The sequence below is a fragment of the Mustela nivalis genome, assembly GCF_964662115.1.
Source record: "Mustela nivalis genome assembly, chromosome: 15".
In the NCBI taxonomy this organism is placed as follows: Eukaryota; Metazoa; Chordata; class Mammalia; order Carnivora; family Mustelidae; genus Mustela; species Mustela nivalis.
Genome location: NC_139034.1, coordinates 25,592,208 through 25,613,122, shown reverse-complemented (window position 1 = coordinate 25,613,122; position 20,915 = coordinate 25,592,208). Strand labels below are relative to the sequence as shown.

The 20,915-nt window shown below is 44.9% G+C and overlaps 1 pseudogene across 1 annotated transcript in view; it reads left to right on the top strand.

Moving 5' to 3' along the window:
- The window catches only part of LOC309848615 (mitochondrial ornithine transporter 1-like), a 308,432-nt pseudogene that overhangs the window by 278,805 nt on the left and 8,712 nt on the right, over positions 1 to 20,915 (top strand). The window contains exons 2-3 of the transcript XR_014316577.1: positions 3,890 to 4,014; positions 17,766 to 18,024. The product of XR_014316577.1 is annotated as a mitochondrial ornithine transporter 1-like (transcript). The remainder of the gene's footprint in view (positions 1 to 3,889; positions 4,015 to 17,765; positions 18,025 to 20,915) is intronic.

Here is a 20,915-nt window from a genome sequence, read left to right as displayed (position 1 = left end):
ACCCTCACCCCCCGCCTCTCTGCCTACTTGTGATCTCAAATAAATAAATAAAATCTTTTAAAAAAATAAAGTGCTGGTTTTGTGAAAAGTCAGTTTGTGCTGTTTTTCTGAGTGTCCCCATTTATCAGGAGCTCTGATGCCTTCATAGTGCCTCCTACCTCTGGAAAGTCTGTTCAGTTGTAACTTCAAGTTAAGCACTTGCACTAACACAAGTCATGGGGGATATTTAAGTCTCCCCTCCCCCCATCACTTAAGTGATATTGTCAGTCATCCAACACCGCAACCAAACAGGGCAAAAACAAATTGTAAATGGAAAAGATAGCACAGTTTAAGGAAGAAAATGCAGTATAGAAAATGAAAATAAATGCATGAAGACTGAGCCAAAGAAATCCGAAGGCCACGACTGAGTTATATGGAGCAGCTAGCTGTCAGTAACAGACTCAGAGCTTTCCAGTTGAGTGGGTGTTAGCTCTCTGTCTTAGCAAACTGGAGAAAATTCCTTTACTGGCCGTATACAAGATTCTTTGAATAGTGCTTTCTAATAAAATGCCAGAGAGCCACAGAGGTAGCCTATAACTCATTAGGAACTGAAAGATCAGAGAAGCCCGATTTAGAGCCAGTTTTCATCGGTGGGTGGGACCTTCTCCAATGTCCTAGGCGAGGATGGATTTCCTTGAGGTAGGCAAAATAGGGAACGTTTGTTTTGTGGGGTTTTTTCGCTGGCAATAAGCGAATATATTTTTCATCACCACGTCTCCCGTACTTCTGTAGCCAAATATAAAATAGAGACCTTGAGTCCCAGCACGGTTCACCAGCCCAAAGACTTCAGCAGGTCCTTCCAACACCCCCAACCTCGCCCTGAGTTCCAGCTGGGGTGGAGCCTCTCCGGAGTCCTCCGGGAACCTGGACGAAGGGAAGCAACTCCGGGGGCCCGGGCTCCCTGTCCTCCAGGTCCTCCAGCTCGCGGGCGCGCGGGCCGGGGGTTCCGTGACCCGCGCGGGGCCGAGTGCGCAGCCTAAGCCGGGGACTTCCGCTTCCCCGCGCCGGCCCCGCGCTGCCAGCCCCCAGCCGCAGGGGAGCTCCGGGCCCCGGGGGCCGCGGCCCTTTGCGCTTCCCCCGCGCCCAGGTCGTTAAGGACGCCGAGGGCCCGGGCACGCGCCGTCCACGCGCCCAGGTCGTTATGGGCGCCCAGGTCGTTATGGGCGCCCAGGTCGTTACGGGCGCCGAGGGCCGGGGCTCGCCGGACACTCCGGGGCTCCGCGGCCTCTCTTCCGTAGAGTCACCTGCCGGGAAGGGTGTCCTCTTTGCCCCGCGGAGAGTCATCAGGCCTCTGGGCACCGCGCCGCCCGTGCCCGGGCCCGAGTGGGGGCGGTTATGAGTGGGAGACTCTTGCAGGTTGTTGGGCTGGAGTCCGAGGACGAGAAAGCGGGAAGCAGTCTCCCTCGCGGGTCCTGTGCCCCCGGGATCCGGGGTCTCCGAGCGCGATTGCCTGGCCGGCGTGTTAGCGGGCAGACGGGCCGGCATCGCAGCGCCTTGGGTCTGGCTCTAGTCCTGGGCGGGAGGGCAGCCGGGTAGGCTTGAGCTCCACCAACCCTACCTGGTGGAGCAGGCGGACTCAGAGCGTTCTCCCAGGCGAGAAACTCATTTCTCCTGGGAACTTAAGAAGGCTGTGTGGCTGGCGGTGTTGTTTTTCTCTCCTGGAGTCGGACCCACCTGTGCTTGCAGGAGAGGTAAAGGGGCGCGAAAAGGATTCAGCTTTTCAACTGGCTCAAGACTGAGTTTTAAGTTCTGCTGACCAGTCTTGCCTCCCCCAAGCCGAATGTATTTTTCCAGACTTCTTGAAGCCGCCTTCTTAAACCACACAATAATGTGAGTCCGTTGCTGACTTAATCTTGTTAGTTCCCATCACTGTTTATTTAGTATTTTAGTAATTCTCTTGAGTCCTTACTTGTGGGATTTGATGTGTTTAAGTTTGATTCACAGCGATGACACATAGTAGGATCTGTGCCTTTCTTATAAACTAAGAAAGAAATGTTGGCACCCCAAGAATTCAACCGACGGAGAAGCCACATGGGTTAGGCCCTGTGTGACTCTCCCCACTTGCCTCCATTTTCGCTCTAAAATGCAGGGTTCGGTGCTTGTTTTTTGCTTTTCTTTTTGGTCAGGTTGGAATACTCTGGAATTAAGTATTGCTCGGTAGGCACAGACCCAAAAGGCAAGACTTGAGTCCTCTGACTACTTGTATGACCTTGGAAAAGCTCTTGCTTTGTGGCCTCAGTTTTCCATCTGGAAAAGGAAGAGATTGGATTAGGACCCTCATAGCCTTCTCTAGGTACAGAATGGCCACAACCTCGTCAACTGTAGTTATTGATACTGCCTCTCCTGTCCTATCAATAACATAAAATGCATGTCTTGTCTGTTTCACTTAGTTGCTTTTTCAAGTCCAGTACTATACTTTTGTGGTTGCTGGTTTTACAATTTTTTTTTTTTTTTTTTGGGCAAAGAAGCAAGATTCTTGGTGTCTGATCATTCACAGCAGGCGTCAAGTGGTTAAAAAAGACTTCTTAGTGGATAAAATGATTTTCCACTGATGTTTAGGTCCATGTTGGCACTCATTAATAACCCAGCTGGCCCACCACCCTCCCAAGAGGTGGCCTGGTGGGAGCACAGAGGTCTTTAGCGTGATGAATAAAAATTGTTCTTTGGTATTGATGGATAAGTCACTTACTTAGTTTGAAAACCACACAGAATAGGTTGCTGAATTGGTTATCTTGATATTATGTGTTAATGAGCCACCTTTCCTTTTTTATAAAAATCTGTATTTAAAGTCCATTTCTCTGTGATAGTTGATTTTTGTCTTGACAGTTGAGGAGTAGACTCTAGTTTTCCCAAACTTTTTAAGCTCTAGCCCAAACATGCTGAAACTAGGAGAGAAGCTTGGTTATCTGAATATTTTACTGGTGCCCCAGTGATTCTTATCAAACAAATTTAGGACACAGTGTTGCTTCTCAAAATGTGATTGGTGGCCAGTCATTATCAGCCTCATCTGGGAGTTTGTTGTGACTGGCAAGGTTTCTGGTCCCACCTGAGGCCTAGCACATCAGAATCTTTATTTTAACAAGGTTCCCATGTGTTCTGTGTACATGGTTATGGTTGAGAAGGTCTGAAGAGGACTTTCATGACCGTGACTAATGCTTGGTGCTGTACTCCGTAGTTCTAAGAACAGCTGTCCCTTGTGGCTATTTTGATTGCCTTTATATTATGATAATAATTCTATTATTCACCTTTGATATGGGGGGACCTCCAGCTTAAGGGTTCCAAGGGCTCATCCTGCTGGTGGAAGATCAGGAATTGAGACCCACGCATATGTAACTTAGCAGAACGCCTAAGCCATTATTTTCCAGACCTACTGTTTTTTGACCTCCTCTGAGGGACTCAACTCAGGCTGCTGTCTGAATTTAGAACTGAGCTTAGTTTCCTGACAGTTCCACTTAGGCCTCTGAAAAACTAGTTTGTTATGGCTTGGGTGTCTGTGGTATTTGGCATTCACTTGTAAGATTTTCAGAAGGGTTGGTTGAAATGCTCCCTATGAGTGGCTAGAGCTCTGATAACTCACGGAAGGGTTTTGACTTGCGAGTTTTTCATGGGGAGATGGTGGGCGAGTAGAAGGCAGGCCAATTGCTAAACTGCACTGATACCCTCACTGCCTTTTACTTTCTTCCTTCCTTCCTTCCTTCCTTCCTTCCTTTTTTTCTTTCTATCTTTTTTTTTTTTCAAAAGGAAGAACTGATCTCCCAGCTCCCAGAGGTTGATGTCCCAGTAACCAGGCAGCAGTTCTAGAGAAAGGCTGCAGAAGCTTCACTGATGGTGAGCTCTGGTCTCCTTTCAGGGATATGAGACACCCGTCATAAGCTCCGGAGAGTTGCCTTCCACAGAGACCAGCAGAGGTGTGTGCCAACATGAAGTCCAGTCCTGCCATCCAAGCTGCCATTGACCTCACAGCGGGGGCTGTAGGTAATTCCAGGGGAAACCCATCCTCTAGTCTTGGAGCACCTGCTACAAGTGGGATCCAATGAAGGCGTGGTGAAAATATTGCTTTCGTCACTCCCAGAAGCAAAATGCTTTCTCCTTGGAGGGAACCCATGTAATGGAGTGAATCCATCTAATTGAAGAGTAATATCGTCTCTAAGAACGGCAGAAGGTAGAGCAGTTCCCTTACAATAAAACTCTGAGTGTGGGTGCAGGGTGGGAATGTCCTCAGTTCACAGCTGGAAAACCTCACAGCTCAGAGTTGAAGTCCTTTGTCCATTGTCACACAGCTGGCATGTGCAGGTGACGTGGGATTTCACTCTAAGCCTGGCAGTCTTCAGAGCCCTTGTCGTCCAGAATCCTACTATGCCGTCTGTCCAGGGAAGTCCTACTTACTGTCCTTATTGCTGCCAAGGCAAGAAAGGAGGACACTCTTTAGAAATGTCTTTGGTAACTGAGACTGATTTTTTATGGTTTCTAAAGCCCTAAAAAGAAAAGACAGGCCCTCAGATTTGCCAGGGAAGCTTGGCTGGGCAGGGGCTGAGCCCCAGGGCAGACTGAGGCCTCAAAAGGCACAGGTAAATACTCCTGTGCAGTGCTTGCAACCCACAGACCAGTCTTTAGATATATCACCTTTACTCAGCCTGAGGGCAGTAATTGGAAGTGTGTCCCTCGTGACTTGGTTCTCTACGTTCCTGCGTTATTTTAGCGCCAGAGGAGTGCTGGGATGTTCCTATTTCCCAGATGAAAACCCTGGCTTACCCTTGCCCCTTACACTGATTCCCTCTTTTTTTTTTTAAAGGTTTTATTTTTATTTATTTGACAGAGAGAAATCACAAGTAGATGGAGAGGCAGATAGAGAGAGAGAGATGGAAGCAGGCTCCCTGCTGAGCAGACAGCCCGATGCGGTACTTGATCCCAGGACCCTGAGATCATGACCTGAGCCGAAGACAGTGGCTTAACCCACTGAGCCACCCAGGCACCCCCACTGATTCCCTCTTTTAAGAAGAAAAATTTTTTTTAATTAACATATAATGCATTATCAGCCCCAGGGGTACAGGTCTGTGAACTGCCAGGTTCTTACACTGACTCTTATAAGGGCCTCAGCTCCTGGGAGTGGAGAGGCCAGAGGGTGAGTCGCCTGTTGTCCTCTTATCCAGTGGGACCTCCCAGGTCAACAGATCAGGTGCAGCCAAGGGCCACCCTCGTCATCCCATCATTCCCTTAACTGTGAAAAAGAAGTTAGAGTTCAGAGAACGAAGTATTTTCTCCTGAACCAAAGGTCAATGGAGGTAGGCTAATTGAGAAAGGCTATAGACAGTACATTACAGACTGATAAGAAGTACAGGCACCAACTCCCAGTTTAGAGACCACAGGAGTGTCCTGGCCCAGGAGGAGGGGAAACTAAGCATGGCCTAGGTGTCCATTGGCTTCTTGCCTGCTGAAGGCCTTGGGTCAGTCCCATACCAGCTGCAGCTGGTAACCCCTGGCCCAACCAGTGGCCCCATGCACCACCCCCACCCCCAGGCCACATTGGGATGACCCTGACCATGGCAACAGTGGACCCATTTGCCTGCCTCTGGCCCCCTCTTAACGGTCCTGCAAATGCGCTGGGCTCCGTTTTTGTCTTTACCGTAGGGTGGTATTTAACCACAGGAGAGATTCTCAGCTTTTGGAATTAAATGTCTGTCAGTCAGTCTGCCAAAGACATAGAATCTGTTGTGATCGAATTTTCTTTTTCCTGGGAAGGCATTTCTGTGTGGACAGGTATTTGTGTGCGACTTATGTGCTTTACAGTAAATTTTAAAGATACAGATAGCAGTTGTATTGTTGGGAGTCTGGTGTGTAAGGCATTGGGGCATGTTTTTCTAAAATATTACCATGTTTTGAGCCCATCTACATATGGCCTTTAATTCTCCTGATAAGTAGTTGGGATTTCTTCCTGCCCTGGTCTCAGAGGGTCACCTGTCACTGATGTAGCATGGCCCTGCAGCATCTGACTTTGGGGGACAACAGGCTCCTTGGCAGGGGTCCGTGCCAGGTGGACCTGGCCAGTGAGGGGTGAGAGGTGAGGGACTCTGGCTGGCAGGGGAGGCTTGTGTTAGTGATCTGAGAACTTCTACTGGGATGCGCTTGGCATGCAAACGGGAAGCCATAGCCCCACTTTGGATGGGTGGCAGTCCCCCAGTGTGGAGCTAGGAGGGCCTGCGGAGACCTTTGGATCTGATGCTCACTGTATAGTGTAAAGGACACCCTGAGAGGCCGAGTGCGTTTGCCCATGATTGTGCAGCTAGACAGTGTCCAGACAGGGCTAGGACGTTGGTTCCTTGGGTCCTTGACTGGTGCTGTTGTTGTCTTTGTTTTAAAACTCCATAATGGTGGCTCCGTAGCTCAGGGATTAGAGCACTGGTCTCGTAAAACTCCATATTGGGCAACAGCCCTCCTAGGGGTGGAGGTTAATCTCAAGCCTCTGCTGCCAGCTGTCTGGTTGGGACATTGGGCCATCGTGGACTGAGGTGATCTCGGTGTAGTATACACATGTTCTTTTCCGTGTCCCTCCTTTTCTTTGAAATAGACCTCCCCCATCCAGCAGGTTTTTGGTCCAGTTCATCTGCTGTAAAATGCTGGGAAGCTGGCACTGCCTGTCTGCTAGTGTAGGAGAAATTCCAGAAATTCCAAGCAGCTAGAATGGGGGAGGATTTTAAGAAGATAGGTCACTATCTTCTGAGACAGTGTGGAGCTCAAAAGTTAAATTCCTTCATGAGAAACCTTGGTCTCCCTTTAAAATACAATGGAATCTATCTTTCTTTCTTTCTTTCTTTTTTTTTTTAAAGCAAAATACACTCGTTTTTTGACAACTATAACCCACCCTTGCTTTGACTGGGTTGCTGTATGCCTTAACTAGCCTAGCTTCTCACTGTGACCTAGACCATTGACGTTTATCCTCTCGTGCCAAAATTCATGATTCTCCTGGCCCTTTGGATGTCTTCTTTGGAAAGGTGTCTATTCAGGTCATCTGCCCATTTTTAAATCAGAATGTTTAGGTATTTGTTGTTATTGTTGTTGTTTGATGTTGACTTACAGAAGTTCCTTATATATTTTGAATATTAACCCCTGGTCAGATGCATCATCTGCAAATATCGTCTCCTGATGCATCATTTGGAAATATCCCCTCCCATTCAGTAGGTTGTCTTTTTGTTTTGTTGATGGTTTCATTCACTCTGCAGAAGCGTTTTATTTTAGTGTAGTCCCAATAGTTTGCTTTTGTTTCCTTCACTTCAGGAGACCTATCTAGAAAAACGTTGCTAGGCCCGTGTCAGGAGTCTTACTGCCTATGTTTTCTTCAGTTTTATATTTGTTTTATGTTCAGTTTTATGCAGTTTTATGGTTTCAGATCTCACATTTAGGACTTCATTCTGAGTTTATTTTTGTGGATGGTGGAAAGAATTTCCTTCTTTTGCATGTAACTGTCCAGTTTTCCCAATGCCATTTATAGAAGAGACTGTCTTTTCCACCATTGCATATGGCTGCTGCTTCTGTTGTGGATTAATTGACCCTGTAACTGTGGGTTTATTTCTGTACTTTTTACTTATTATTTTTAAAGCTTTTATTTATTTATTTGACAGAGATCACAAATAGGCAGGCAGAGAGAGAGGGAAGCAGACTCCCCGCTGAGCAGAGAGCCCAATGTGGGACTTGATCCCAGGCCCCTGGGATCATGACCTGAGCCAAAGGCAGAGTCTTAACCCACTGAGCAACCCAGGCACCCTTGAAACTTTTTTTTTAAAGATTTTATTTATTTGACAGAGAGAGAGACCACAAGCAGGGGGGATTGGCAGGCAGAGGGAGAGGGAGAGGCAGGCTCCCCACAGAAGAGAGGAAGCCTGATATGGGACTCTCTCCCAGGACCCCGGGACCATAATCTGAGTTGAAGGTAATCACCCAACAAACTGAGACACCCAGGTGCTTAGTGTGAGTTTATTTCTGGGCCTCTATTCTGTTCTTTTGATCTATGTATCTCTTTCTGTGGCAGTACTGTACTGTTTTGATTACTACTGCTTTGTAGTGTTTATTTATTTATTTTTTTGGAAGGAAAAGGTTTAATATAAAGATTCAAGATTCACATCAATATTAATGATAAAGTTACCTTTCTCTTGATAAGAGCTCAACTTTTGCCTTTCTCGTTTTAACATTTCTTGCCATATTTTTCCTGTGTTTTTCTGTTACTTTCACCACATCTCCTCCTGTCTATTGACGGATTCCCTTTCTCTCCCCAGTAGTTTACACTCGATCTTTGGCAAAAGCCCAAGAGATGATCCCCAGCAGTTTAGAAACTATACTTCTACATAAGCTACAATGATTAAATTCATTTTAACACACTCTTTAACTTTACCAACATCTAGGTAGTATCCGTAACCTTCTTTTCCTATATTCCCCAAGAGCACTGTTAGCTGTTCATCTTCCTGAGTAGAAATGTGGCATTTTATTTTCCTGTTTTCCTTTTTTGATGTGGGAGAAAGATAATCTACATTGTGTGTATGTGTTTATAGTCACCCTAGATTGCTAATGTATATCCTCCAGTGATTCTTTCAAAGAGGGTATGCAAGAAACAAACTGTGAATCCTTTCATATCAAAAATGTCTTTTTTTTACCTTCAAAATAAAATGCCACTTTGGATGGATGTAGGATTCTAGGTTTAAATGTTTTTCCCTGTAGAAAAATTATGTTACTTCCCCATTTCCTTCTAGCATCCAGAGTGTCCAGTAAGTCTGCTGTCAGTCTGATTCTTGTTCCTTTGTAGGTTCACACTCCTCTTTCTGGAAGACTTTATGATTTTTTTAATCCTTGGAATTCCCAGATTTCTAGGAGTCTCTATTCATCAATCTTACTAAGTATTTGGTAAGCACTGACAGTCTCAAGACTTGAATTTTTCTTGGCACCTGGGTGGCTCAGTTGGTTAAGCAACTGCCTTTGGCTGAAGTCATGATCCTGGAGTCCTGGGATCCAGTCCCACACCCAGCTCCCTGCTCAGAGCATGGTCTGCTTCTCCCTCTGACCCTCCCCCCTCTCATGCATTCTCTCTCTCTCTCTCATAAATAAATAAAATCTTAAAAAAAAGACTTGAATATTTCTTTAGCTCTGGGAAGTTTTCTTCCATTTTTAATTATTTCCTCTGCTCCATTCCCTTTATTATCTTTTCCGGGAATTCCTGTCAAATGGATATTGGAGCTTCTGGATCTCTCCTCTATCTCTGGATCTTTCTTTATTATCTCTTTGGCCCTTTGCATTGTAACCTTAGAACATTCTTCAAGTCAGTCTTCTAGCTAATTCCTTGTCTCTTCAAGTATGTCTCTTCTGCTATTCAGAGCATCTATGGAGTTCTTTACTTCCAAGACATCTGGATGATAATCTTTAATATTTCTAATCTCCTCTTTTATCTCTTTGAAGTTATTAATCCACTTCTTCTAAAATTTTCTTCTCTTATATTATCTGTTTCTTTAGGTGTTGGCACCTTTGTTTGCAGAATTTTGTGTGTTTTCCTTCAAACTATGGTGATTCCTGATGGGAGTCAGGTGATTCCTGATGGGAGTACTCAAATTTGTACATAAATGCCTATTCTGCTTACCAGAACTTATCTCTAGTGACTTTGAGGGAGAGGCCAAACACAAGGTTAGACAGACTGTCCCAATTCCTTGATTTATGAACATATCTGTTTCCTCTTTATTCTGGAGTTTTTGTTCCATCCAGGGTTTCACCAATTTTCATCTGAGTCCCAAGCCACATAATTTTTGCAATTTCTTTAAGTCCATTGGAGGCCTCTCTTTTCTCAGTCTGGAAGGCAAGTCTTTACATGTTCTACTTCAGAGTCCTCTCCTTCGTCCCCCGATAAAACTACTTCCATTTCTGACCCTGAACTTTCTTCCTCCTCTGGCTCAGAATCTTCTACTTCTTTAGTTACAATAACCTCCAAGGCATCTTTGGTCATTCCCTCAACTCCATGCTTCATATTTACCACAGTATGGCATTGGAAGATGGAATCCTTTCCTCACATTATTCCAAAGCCACCTCTTCTCCCTTCTTCTGCGCCTTCAAGCCTCCTTCCTCCCTCCTCTTCTAACTCTGAGCCGTCTTCCTCTCGAGGGTTTGTTTTTCCTTCCAACTGAAGATCCTTCCTCCCGAGTCTCTAAGTTCTTCACCTCCTCTGGCTCAGCAACCTTTAACTCTTTAACAAATAGCTCAAGCCATCACCAGTTTCGTCCCCAGTTCCATGCTTTGAGTTTACTAGTTTTATCTACTTTTTCTTGAATTTGTATCTTCCTTCTTTCTTTTTTCATTTTGTCGGATTGTATCTTTCAGTAATTCTTTCATAAATGATTTCTGGCTGGTAAATTTGATGCGGCTTTACATATCTGAAAAGGTCCTTCACCACCCGTAAGGCCTAAATGCTCATTTAACTGGATATAGAATTTTAATTCAAAATCACTTTCCCATAGAATGTTGAAGACATTAACTCCATTGCTTACTAATATTCAGTGTTGCTGATGAAAAGTCTGCTGTCAATGCAAGTCTTGCTCCTTCATCTTCTCTGGAGGTTTGTAGAATATTTTCTTTATTCTTTAAACTGAGAGGGATTTTTTTTCCCATCTTTGCTTTGACCAGTTCGTCCTCTGCAATGTCTCTCTTCTCTCCTGTTACTTCAGTAGGATGCTCTGTCTCTGCGTCCATCAACTGTATTGCTTATGGCTTCTTCCCCACTTCCCATGACTTTGTGTTTTTGTGATCCATCATGGGGCAGTTCCTTGCCTTGGTTTGTCTTGTATGCTTTAGCTTCATCTAATTTGCTAGTTACTTCTTTTCTTCTAAAAATCAAATTTTCAATATCCTCAACTATTTTAGAGTGTGCTCCTCCTGTTTTCTTAATCCTGTTTTTTATGTGACTATATCTTTTATTTGTTATTACTTTTTGGTACAAGAATTCTTTGGATTTTTCATTCTAAAATTTCCTTCAGGTCCTATTTTAAAAAGGATTTTAAGTTATTTACTTGAAAAAGAGAGTGAGCACAAGTGTGAGTGCAAACAGTGGGGGGAGAGGCAAGAGGGGCAGAGAGACAGAGAGAGAAGCAGGCTCTCTGCTGAGGAGGGAGTCCGATGTGGGCTTGGATACCAGGACTCTGAGGTCATGACCTGAGCTGAAGGCAGATGCTTAACTGAGTCACCCAGGCCCCCCTCCTTCAGGTCATTTTTAAGATTGTCTTATCTTTTCAACCACTAAGTCCAGGTTTTCCATCAAGCCTTTAAACTTCCTCATGATAACTACTGATGTGTCTCTGCATTTTCAGTCTAATACGTGCACCATCTTCTGGTCATTTTCTGTCAACCGAATTCTTTCCCCATGGTGATATTTTCCTATTTCTTTGTGAAAGTCTAGTAATTCCTTCCTTCCTTCCTTCCTTCCTTTCTCTCAAGATTTTACTTTTAAGTAATCTTTTTCCCAATGTAGGGCTCGAACTCACAACTCTGGGATCCAGAGTTGCATGCTCTTCTGACAGCCAACCAGGCATGCCCAGTCTGGCAATTACTGACTATACACAAGACATTGTTGATATGTCTTCAAAACAGAAGTATTTTATTTTTCTGAAGGGTAATTTTTGTTTTTTCATGCCCACTAAACTCTCCCAAACTAAAAAATCTTAAAAATATATATATGTATCTATATACATCTATATATACATATCATCCAGTGAGGGTCTTCAACTACCAGGAAGTTATCTGCAGAGCATTATTTGGTCTTCAGCACAGCTGTGTTTCAGTGCCTCAAAAAGGGATCCAGCCTGCGGACACATGCACCCACGCACGCATGTGCACGTGCGCACAAAAGACTTTGTAGTATATCTACAAATCTGGGATTGCAATACCTCCATCTTTGCTGTTCTTTCTCGACATTGCTTTGGCTACTCAAGAACACTTGTGCTTCCATACAAATTTTTGGATTATTTGTCTGTTCTTTGAAAAATGCTGGTGGTATTTTGGTAGGGATTGCATTGAACCCATTGATTTGCTTTGGGTAACATGGACATTTTAACAATGTTTGTTCTTCCGATTCATAATCATGGTACAATGTTCCATTTGTGCTGTCTTCAGTCTCTTTCTCATTGCTGTATAAGATTGCAGAGAACAGGTTTTTTACCTCCTTGGTTAAGTTTATTCATAAGTCTTTTTGTTGTTGTTGTTGCAATTATAAGTGGGATTGTCTTCTTAATTTCGTTCTCTGCTACTTTGTAATTAGTGTAAAAGAAATGCAGCAGATTTTTGTATATTTTTGTATCCTACAAATTACTTCATTTATCAGTATTTATTTATTTGACAGAGAGAGACACGTGGCAAGAGAGGGAACACAGCAGGGGAATGGGAGGGGAGGAAGCAGGCTTCCCTGCAGAGCAGAGAGCTTGATATGGGTCTGGATCCCAGGACCCTGGGGTCATGACCTGAGCAGAAGGCAGATGCTTAATGACTGAGGCACCCAGGCACCCTCTTCATTTATCAGTTCTAATAGTTTTTGTTGTGGTTTGTGAAGTCTTCTTTTTGTGAAGTTCTTTTTTTGTGAAGTTTTCTTTATTTAAAGTAGACTTCATGTCCACTGTGGTACACAATGAGGTGCTTGAATTCATGACCATGAGAGTTAAGACCTGAGCTGATATCAAGAGTTGGATGCTTAACCAGCTGAGCCACCCAGGTGCCCCTAAGGTTTTCTGTATGTACTACCATGTCCTGTGCAGATAGTGACAGCATAACTTCTTCCTTACCAATTGGAATGCCTTGTATTTCTCGTGTGATTGCTGTGGCTAGGACTTCTAGTACCATGTTAAATAAGTGGTGAATATGGACATCTCTGTCTTGTCTCTAATCATAGAGGGAGAACTGTCAGCTTTTCCCCATTGAGTGTGATGTTAGCTGTGGGTTTATTATGCTGAGGTGTGTTCCCTCTAAATCTGCTCTGCTGACATCCATCCATTTCATGGTGTACTTTGTCAAATGCTTCTCTGTATTTGAGATGTTTATGGCTTTTGTCCTATTGCTAATTGGTGCATTCCACTGATCAATTTCAGAATATTGAAACCACCCTTGCATCCCTGGAATAAAGCCTGCTTGATCTTGCTGAAGGATTTTTTTTTTTTCCTGTACTGTTGAATGCCATTCGCTGTTATTTTATTGAGGGGGCTTTTTGCAACTGTGTTCATCAGAGATGTTAGCTTGTAATTTTTTTTGTACTATCTTCGCTTTTGAGGTCAGAATAGTGCTGGCCTCCTAGAATGAATTAGGAAGTTTTCTATTTTTTTTGGAATGGTGTTTGAAGGATAGGTATTAACTTTCCTTTGTGTTTGATAGAATTCACCTCTGAATCCATCTAGTCCAATTTTGTTTGTTGGGAGGTTTTTGTTTTGTTTGTTTTTTGATTACTGATTCAGTGTCATTACTAGTAATTGGTCTGTTCAAATTTTTCCTTTTCCTTTTTTTTTTCCTTTAGATTTTATCTATTTACTGAGCATAAGCAGGGGGATCAGCAGACAGAGGGAGAGGGAGAAGCAGTCTCCCCACTGAGCAGGGAGCCCAATGAGGGGCTCGACCCAAGACCCTGGGATCATGACCTGAGCTATCCGGCTGTCTCTCTGTTAACATTTTCTACTTGTGATTTCCTCTGCTCCATTCCCTTTATTATCTTTTCCTGGAATTCCTGTCAAATGGATATTGGAGCTTCTGGATCTCTCCTCTATCTCTGGATCTTTATTATCTCTTTTGATGTGGGAGAAAGATAATCTACATTGTGTGTATGTGTTTATAGTCACCCTAGATTGCTAAGGTATATCCTCCAGCAGGAGAAGGATATACTTTGGACTTTTGTGATGTCTGTTTTCTGTTATTTTTTAAAATCTTTTATGGTTTTTTGTCTTTTGAATGTCTGTTCTGATCTTATATCCTTCTATTTTTGGACTTTGCTTGTTCTTCTACCTCTTTTCAGTATATGTAATTGAGATTTTTCTCATTTCTTAAGTTAGGCCTATATTGCTATAAATTTTCCTTCTAGAACTACTTTTGCTACATCTCCAAGACTTTGAGCCGTTGCGTTTTCATTTTCATTTGTCTCCATGCATTTTTTTTTCATTTCCCCTTTGATTTCTTGATTTACCCATTCCGTGTTTAGTACCATCTTATTTAAATTCCATGTATTTATGTTCTTTATGGCTTTTTTTTTAATCTTGTGATTGATTTCTAGTTTCATACTTTGTGGTAAAAAAAGAAGCTTGATAGGATTTCAGTCTTCTTATATCAAATGAGATTTATTTTGTGGCCTAACATGTGATATATTCTGGAGAACGTTCCATGTGCATTTGACATGAATGTATATTCTGTTTCTGGGTGGAATGTTCTATATGTATCTGTTATGTTCATCTGGTCTAAAGTGTTGTTCAAAGCCACTGTTTTCCTTGTTAATTTTCTGTCTGGGTGACCTACTGATGTATACAGGGTATTAAAGTCCCCTACTGTAATTACTGTGAATTTATCCCTTTGTGTCTGTTAATCTATTTGTAACATCCTCTTGTTTTCTGGTTGGATTGGTCCCTTTATCATTATGTAGTGCTCTTCTTTGTCTCTTGTTACAGTGTTCTACAGTCTGTGTTATGTAAGTATTGCCACTGCAGCTTTTTTTTTTTCCACCTTTGCATGTTAAATGTTTTTCCAGCCCTTCATTTTCAGTGTATGTGAGTTTAGGTCTGAAGGGAGTCTCTTGTAGGCAGCATATAGATAGGTTTTGCTTTTTCTTTCTTTCTTTTTTCTTTCTTTTTTAATCCAGTCACTCTGACCATTCTTTTTCTCTTTCCTTTCCTTCCTTCCCTCCTTTCTCTTTCTCTCTCTCTCTCTCTCTCTCTGTCTTTCTTTCTCTTTCTTTCTTAGTTTCTCTTTCTCTTTCTCTTCTATCTGTCTTGTAAATGCCATGTTCAATGTGGGGCTTGAACTCACGAGCCCTATATCAAGGGTTGCATTTTCTACGGACGGAGCCCCCCATCCCTTTATCTTTTGATTGGAGCATTTCATCCATCTTGGGCCTTTTACGATTGGAACATTTTGAAAATGATATGCCTCCCTGTGCAGTTAAACAGAACACTTATCAAGTGCCTCCTTTGAGTTTGAGGTTCTCCATTTTTGCATGGGTGGACAAGGTGGTCCTGGAGCTTCTGGTGAAGGGTCTGCTGCTTGGTCATCCCCATTTTCACCACCGACGCCATCCCTGCCAGGTTAGATTTCCTTACCACCTTGTTATTTGCTGACTCAACTATTTCAAGCATTGAAAACCCACAACACTGGCCCTGGTAAAGTATAGAGTGCACCATGGTCTGAGCCCCTCTCCTGCAGGGCCTTTTGGGACACCAATGAAAGAATGCAGAACTATTTCCATTTTTCAGTCAAGGAGAATGAGATGATCAGAGGTCTATGCTTTGAGCAAGTGGAGAAATCTTCCTCTAAGTTATTCATAGCTTCTGGGATATCTGAGGACCTGCTAGGGCTCAGTGGCTGGTGCAGGTGTTCCAAATCGTCATCACGCACTTAAGGGGGGCCTGGACAGTATTGTTTGTGGTAAATTACATGGGAGTCTGTTACCTCCATAGATGAGAGGAGGGAATTGTAGTTAGCGTTTGAGAGTGCACTAGCCTCCTACCTTCTCACTGTTGGAAATGTAACTGTTACAGATATGCAACAAGTCCGTGTATTAGCAGCCTGTGATGTCGGAACTGTTGAGTTAAACTATGGAAAGGTTCCAGTTAATATTGCAACACTCTGAATGAAGTTGTTTATTCAGTTTATCTGTGTCTAGGTTACCTAAATTATGTACCCTCTTTAAAAATGCTGACATTCACCTCTTCTTTTGGAATAATTATTTTTATACAATTAGGGTCCTATTTTATTCCTAGAAGTACCTGAGAGAGAATAACTACAATTGTAGTAGCATCTTATTGAATAATGTTCTACTAATTCAGAACTGAAGAGAATTTGGCAAGACAGAGTGGAAATGGATCATTACTCTCCTAGAAGAATGTAGGGATAGGATCCCAGATATACTTGCAGTTGCTTAAAAGAAGAGCTCACAGTTTTCAGACTCCTTGAACATGTTTATCTGCCAGTAATTCATGAGATTTATTCAAAACAGCCCCTCTCCTGTCTCTACTTTGCACAATTCAGTCAGAGTAACTATGTAATGTCAGTTATGAAATCACATAAAATTACATAAAGTACTTATGTAAGCCTTCTCTTCAATTTTTTAAAAAAAGGTCTTGTGGTGGGGGAAGGTCTGTAAGCAGACCCCATGCGGAGCACTGAGCCCAATGCTGGGCTTAGTCTTACAACCCGGAGATCAGGACCTGAGCCCAAATCAAGTCTGATACTTGACTGACTGAGCCATCCAGGGGCCCCAGCCTTCTTTTCAATTTTGATGACGCTTTAAAAACCTAATCCAGGGACACCTGAGTGGCTCAGTGGATTAAGCCTCTGCTTTTGGCTCAGGTCATGGTATCAGGGTCCTGGGATCAAGTCCCGCATCGGGCTCTCTGCTCAGTGGGGAACCTGCTTCTCCCTCTTTCTCTCTGCCTGCCTCTCTGCCTACTTGTAATCTCTCTCTGTCAAATAAATAAATACAATCTCTTATACATACATACATAGATACATACATACATACCTAATCCAATAGTTAGGTTTCCTGACACAAACAGTGGACATCTGAGATACAGGGATCTCTGAGGCCCAGGAAAGGTAGAAGCATTAACGAGTGGCATTTTTCAAATGCTGACCTAGGCCAGGGTCCGGGCTTAAGACAGGGTGGCGTGGCTAGAGTTCATTCTTTTCCTTACCTTCAGACTTTTCATTGAGGTCCTCTACAGCAATTTAGATTTTGCTGTTTTCTAAACTCTTACAATATAAAAGTGTAAAAATACATGATTGATGCTAAGCACGGTAGGATTCAGTGCATTTCCCTTCAAATACGAATCATTAGTTGGTAGAATCCAGATGAAGATTTTCTGTGTGGTCCAATTTTAGCTCTTTAGGGATTAGCCAGACTCTCTGTCATCTTTCTCTGTTGCCTCTTTCCCTGTTTTTCTGATAGTCATCTCTGCTGCGGGGATTAGGCAGAGAGGGGTAAGTCCCTCCTGCCAGACTTCTCCTCCCTCCCTTGCTATGACTGCACGCAGCAGAGGGACTGTTCTTCATGAGCCGTTCCCACAGCAGCTGTTATCTTCAGCCTTCTCGTCCATTTTTATGTAATCCTCGTGCAAACTGGATGGGGAGCCAAGGCTCCGAAGTTACTATCGCTTGTCCAGACTCTCACATCAGAGCCGGCCTTCGGGACCAAGTCCATCTGACCCCATTGCTGACCCCTCTGCACACACGCCACCCTGTGCCCCCTGTGGTCTTGACTGTTGAACACGTGTCTGTCTCTCCCACCAAGGGTGGGTTCCTTCAGAGCTGGAGCTGGGTGCCAGGCACAGTGGGGACCCTTTGTTGTTAACTGAACTGGGCTTGGAGGTTTCGTTGCCGGTCGGGGGGTGGGAAGAGATGTTGGAGTGAACTGTGACAGAAGAAAGCCCTGGGGTAGGGTGCTTATCTCTCTCTAAATTTCTGTGGGTGTTTGCGGCTGCATTCCAAAACAAGATGGGTGCTGGAGGAGACTTTTGTCCTGGTTTTAGGGGGCACAGCATGTGTACTGACCGGGCAGCCCTTTGACACCTTGAAAGTAAAGATGCAGACGTTCCCTGACCTGTACCGGGGCCTCACCGACTGCTGCCTGAAGACCTACTCCCAGGTGGGCTTCCGCAGCTTCTACAAGGGGACCAGCCCAGCGCTGATTACCAACATCACCGAGAACTCGGTCTTCTTCATGTGCTACAGCTTCTGGCAACAGGTGGTGCGGAAGGTGGTTGGATTGGAGAAGCAGGCCAGGCTGAGGTGAGTTGTGGGCACTAACACATTCTTCCTTTGTTTAGAAAGACAATGTTGTTGCCCAGTCAAAATTTTTATGATACCTTATGGGAAGAGTGTTTCTTTTTTTAAAATAACCACATTGTTTCTGATTGTGAAGTTGTCATGTAAAACTTGCAGAAGGCTGGTCAGTAATGCACCCTGAATAAGGAGGTGCCCTTACATTCTGCTGTTCTTCAGGAAGTTGCTTTTCAGATGCCCTGGTAGTACTGCTTCTCTTGTGGGCACCAGGGCTGGACGGGAGCCACAGGTGCAACTTGTGAGCCGAGCTTTGGGTTCCCCTTCATCAGAGTGCAGAGGACTGGAAGAAGCTGCCTGAGCCAGACAGGCTGGAGAGCAACTTGGAATTTTAGGAGGAGCTGGAAGCGTCTGTGAAGATGCAGATGGACTGACTCTTTGGCCAAGTCGGCCCAAACATCAGACTTCGGCTTGTGCCGCATCCTCCCTTGCATATTTATTTACACAGAGACCATAGAGGATTCAGAAACCACCAGGATGTGTAGTCCTCCCTTTTTTGAACATTGATTTATTTTAAATCATTGAAACTTATATCAGGTTCATGGTTGGGCAGATAGCTGTATGGGTTGTTTCGGTAGGAACTGGAAACCCATTTGCAACTCCGGTCCCACCCGACTGTAGGCCCCTTCTGTGCAGAAGTGTTCTCTGGAGACGCCTAGTGACCTCAAAGATGTGCCCTTTTGTTCGCAGGAGTTTTGTCTTCATGGATGGAATGTGTTTTTTAAAAGCTTGGGACTGGGTGGAATCACCCAGGGAGATAGCATCTATAGAGGGCTGTGCATGGATTCCAGGACCTTCCAGCACAGAAGGGGTCATGAAGAGGAGGAGGAAGTAAATAAATAAGCAGGAGAGAAACCAGGAGAGTGTGGGATCTCATGCTAGAGACTGACAGAAAGAACACTGTAGCGACTGTCACTCTTCCTGCTAGAGGGGGACACTTTCTCTGGGACAAGATGGGACATTTAGGTCCCCTGCGGCATTCCCAGAGGAGGATGCCTTATGGAGAAGATGGAGGTAGGAAGCAGCCACATGAGGTCCTGGAGGAAGTCCTCCAGCCAAGAAGCCATTCTGTTTCATGTGGTCTCACCCCGTACCCTCCTCTCCCGTCCTGGTGAGGCAGGAGGGAGCTGCGTCTTCATCCCACACAACAGTGTTTGCTTATTACCTGGCAGGGAATGGCCACCTTAGAGTTGATGGAGCTGGGGCACCCACACCTGTCCTGTTTTGTTCATCCCTCCTCATGATCTGTGAGAGCAGCAGAGCTCTCCCTGCTGTTCTGTTTTAAAACTGGGGACTCCCGACTTGCAGATACTGGCTTAGGATCCTATTACTTGAGCTCATAACTGAGCACAGGACCCAGAGCTGTGTCTTCCGAGTCCCCGTCCAGAACTCTTGCCGTAAGACCAGAGTCAGGACTCTAGACTGTGGTAGCGGTCAGGTCTAGAGGAAGGCGTGGTCAGTAGAGGCAATGAAAGGAAAGCACTGCTTGGAAAAGCCTGCCGTGAATTTCAGCAATGATACTGTAAATATTTGCATGTCCTTGGCTTGAATGCCACCCTGAGTAGAGTTCTCCTTTGACCTTTGTCCACATGGGGTCCTAACACAGCAGGAGGGTTCAGGTACATGTTTGTTGAATGGGAGATAAGCAACCGATTCTTACCAAATCCCATCCTGTGCCTGCTGCGGTTTCAGTTCTGGGTCTAATGCCTCTCCTGCAGGTGCAGCCTGGGGCCCCGCATGCCTCACTGTTCTCCCAGGTAGGGGAGAGGACTCAGAGTCCACTGCAGGTGTGCTTTGGCCTTGCTGTTGCACTAGAACAGCGTGCTCATACTCAGGCCCCCGACTCTTAGGCTGAAGGGCTTCCACACCGATTGATGCCATCTTTGTTCCCGCAAACCTGGCCATTCTGGCTGCTGGTCAGCAAATTGATGAAGGGTGCCCGAGGGAAACGAAGCCTGGATCTGCAGGCTGGCTGAAGGACTGCAGAAGCCACTTGAAGCTTTGATCTGGACAGTCCACTGAGTAGGTGTGAACCATGTTGGACAGTTTCCATTCGCTAGAAGCTGAGCACCAGCAGAGTTGCATGTCGCTGGGTAATGGCCTCATACCTGATTCTCTGAAAAGAGAAGCAAGTCTGGAACGCAAGCATGATCTCCCTCCTGGAAGAAAGCCTCGCTCCCCACCAACTCTTCTGGGAGCAGACAGGCTTGGGCCCCGACCTCTGTCTGCCCATGGCCCCGATGCCAGGTCACCCGGGACCAGAAGGTTGGGGCTGAGATTGTTGGCGGCCCGTGATTTTCTCTTCCTGTCTGACGTCCGTTTGTGTGACTGTTTAACGTCCGGATAGTCGCATGTGCTCGGTCTGTTAGGCTTTTGCTCACGGTTTGGGGAAAGCTTGGGAGGGGATCTCCGTAGCCAGGAAGGGGGTCGCCTCGCGGGGGTGTGGCGTCGTGGTGTTTAGGTGACACAGGCTGCCGGCTTGACAGGTGAGAGTCAGGGAGCCAGTCGTCCTGTGAGCAGCTCACTCTTCCTGCCCAGTCCCGGGTGCCAGCAGAGCTCTTGTGACCGAACACTCCGGGGCTGGAAGGGATCTTATTTTCTGACCCTTGTGAACGCTCAAGAGAATTCCTAACAGTTAATCTCTCAGACTTTTCCCCGTATTTTGAACTCTGATGGGACCTCGCTTTCACAGCCCTGCTGGTGACTGGCTGCTTGTACCAGACCCCCCTGTGGTGAAATGAATGCTTGTGTTTCGTGCATTTGCTTCTCCATTTAGATTCCCGGTGTAGCCATTTTACCTCCAGCCCTGGAGCTTGCTGACCCCTCCTTCACCCCCTCCT